The sequence below is a fragment of the Apis dorsata genome, unplaced genomic scaffold (assembly GCF_000469605.1).
Source record: "Apis dorsata unplaced genomic scaffold, Apis dorsata 1.3 scaffold_949, whole genome shotgun sequence".
In the NCBI taxonomy this organism is placed as follows: domain Eukaryota; kingdom Metazoa; phylum Arthropoda; class Insecta; order Hymenoptera; family Apidae; genus Apis; species Apis dorsata.
This window is the reverse complement of record NW_006264058.1, coordinates 215,184-217,302: the sequence shown is the minus strand read 5'-3', so window position 1 is coordinate 217,302 and position 2,119 is coordinate 215,184.

Below are 2,119 nucleotides of genomic sequence, written 5' to 3'. Positions count from 1 at the left end.
AATTTCTGTCGACGTTATATCAGACTTAACGTCTCGAAACGTGAATCTTCTTCGACGAAGAAACAATACAAAATGAGGTTATCTCGTTAATTACCGGACTACATTATTAGATCAATGTCAGGATAATGTTTCGAGCATCTGCCTTAGTTACGAAAATCGGACTACTCTTATTTAATCAACAATTCCATCAATCTAAATATCAAGGAGCTGATATTGAATTTCCAACTAAATGTTACGCGGTGAACATTTTCCATGGCGAAACAAAATATTTCTCTCTCTATCGAATTTAAAATCTTATTACTGTTAACAAATTTATAAGTTAGATTTTTGTTAAAGTTGATGATATAATTCTTAACAAATTTGAACTTGACTTGAAAATCAATCAAAAAAAAAAAAATATATTTCCTATCGTTACCTTTATGGTTATTTCATGGATTAATGAAGAGGGAGAACGGGAACGAATACGCGTTCAACACTTTTTATTCGTTCTTCCAATCCATATTATAAATTAAACTGAAGTAAATATTCCAATATACGATTTTCTGCCAATAATATTTTCTGTTTTTTATTTTATATTCATTTATAAATCGTTATAATTTGTGTATAATAATATTGTACTAATCTAACCTAACCTAATCTAACTATTATACACTATGATTAATTAAGAATCCAATTATCACGTATGAAAAAATAAATGAAAAATGACGAATAAGAAAAAAAAAAAAAGAATTTTCTCTTACTTCGTTTCTTTCTTTCGATGCAAAGTTTCCAACTTGTGAATAGAATCGCGGTGAATGAACGCAAAACTATCGAACGGAAGAAAAATCGATTTAATCGCGAAAAGAAAAGCAAAGAATTAAGAAGAATGGACGAAACGGTCATTTTCACTGTTCAATGGTACACGCAGAGTTGTCCACGAGAACACATTTTAAAAGTGAATTGGAAGCGGACGAACGAGTTACGACACGGCGCAGCGGCGGCATAGAAATGGAAGCGGTTCACACAGGGTGGCCAACAAAAAAAGCACACGTGACATCTGCCGTCCACCGAGGCGAAGCTTTTTTGTAATAAAGCGACGAAATCCCAGAAAAACCGTCATCGCGGATTAAGCGGGCGCCGATATTAAAGCGCAATCTGAAATTCGACGGTGGCGTTGCGCTGGGCAGAGAAGCGAGGTGGCAGCTCTCCTACCCACGCACAGAGAAAGAGGGAAAAGGAAAAAAAGGGTACAACGAGTGCATCGGCGCATCAGCTATTATTTGCGCGGCAAATGGTCGTTTAATGGGTCTCGTTGCGTATACATGGAAACGAACGTCTACCAATCGCGGTGTCGCATAATTGTTTTTGCAAAGCGCACACTTGAATGCCAACATATGATACAAAATAATTGGTCAACCGAGTATCGCGTAAATAGCTCGAATCGAGATAACAGTTGGCCAATCGTTTGCGACCAATTACGCGTCGTTTAAGCGAAATTGTTTCATCGTCTAATTCGAATTTACGCATCGAACCTTTCGTCCCGATTCCATCTTGCAAGAAGATTCGCCTAACCTAAAAATTCCAATTTTAACATATAACGTAAAATATTCACAGAACAATATTTTTTTTTCAATGAAAAATCTCTGAAATGATTCGAGAGACGAACATTTCGTATAATTAAAAGTTTGCTTTATCTTACACCATTAGAGAAAATTAGATTTTAAAAAACCAGAAAAAAAATTGAAACTTTATGTTATTTTGTAATTCACAACAATAGATAGGTAAGTATATTTGAGATTTTTTTTTTTCTTTTTTTCTAGCTTCAATTGATATCTCCACATTATTTTCCTCTTTATACGCGATATCAAAGATGATATTGAAACTAAAATGGAAATTATTTTTTTTTTTTTTTGGAAAATAGTTTATCATTGAAAGTGAATGTTTAAAGTGGATCAACATTAAAATTCGATTTATCGAAGATTTTATTGCAGACGCTTATCGTATCCTTTTATCAAATTAAATATCGACGCATTTAATTTAAAGAGATATTAAAAACTCGATTTTCGTTGTGAAAACTAGATTTTTCATTGTTAAGTGAAATTTTAGATCGGATCAGAAACATAAATTTTTGCTGGTATAG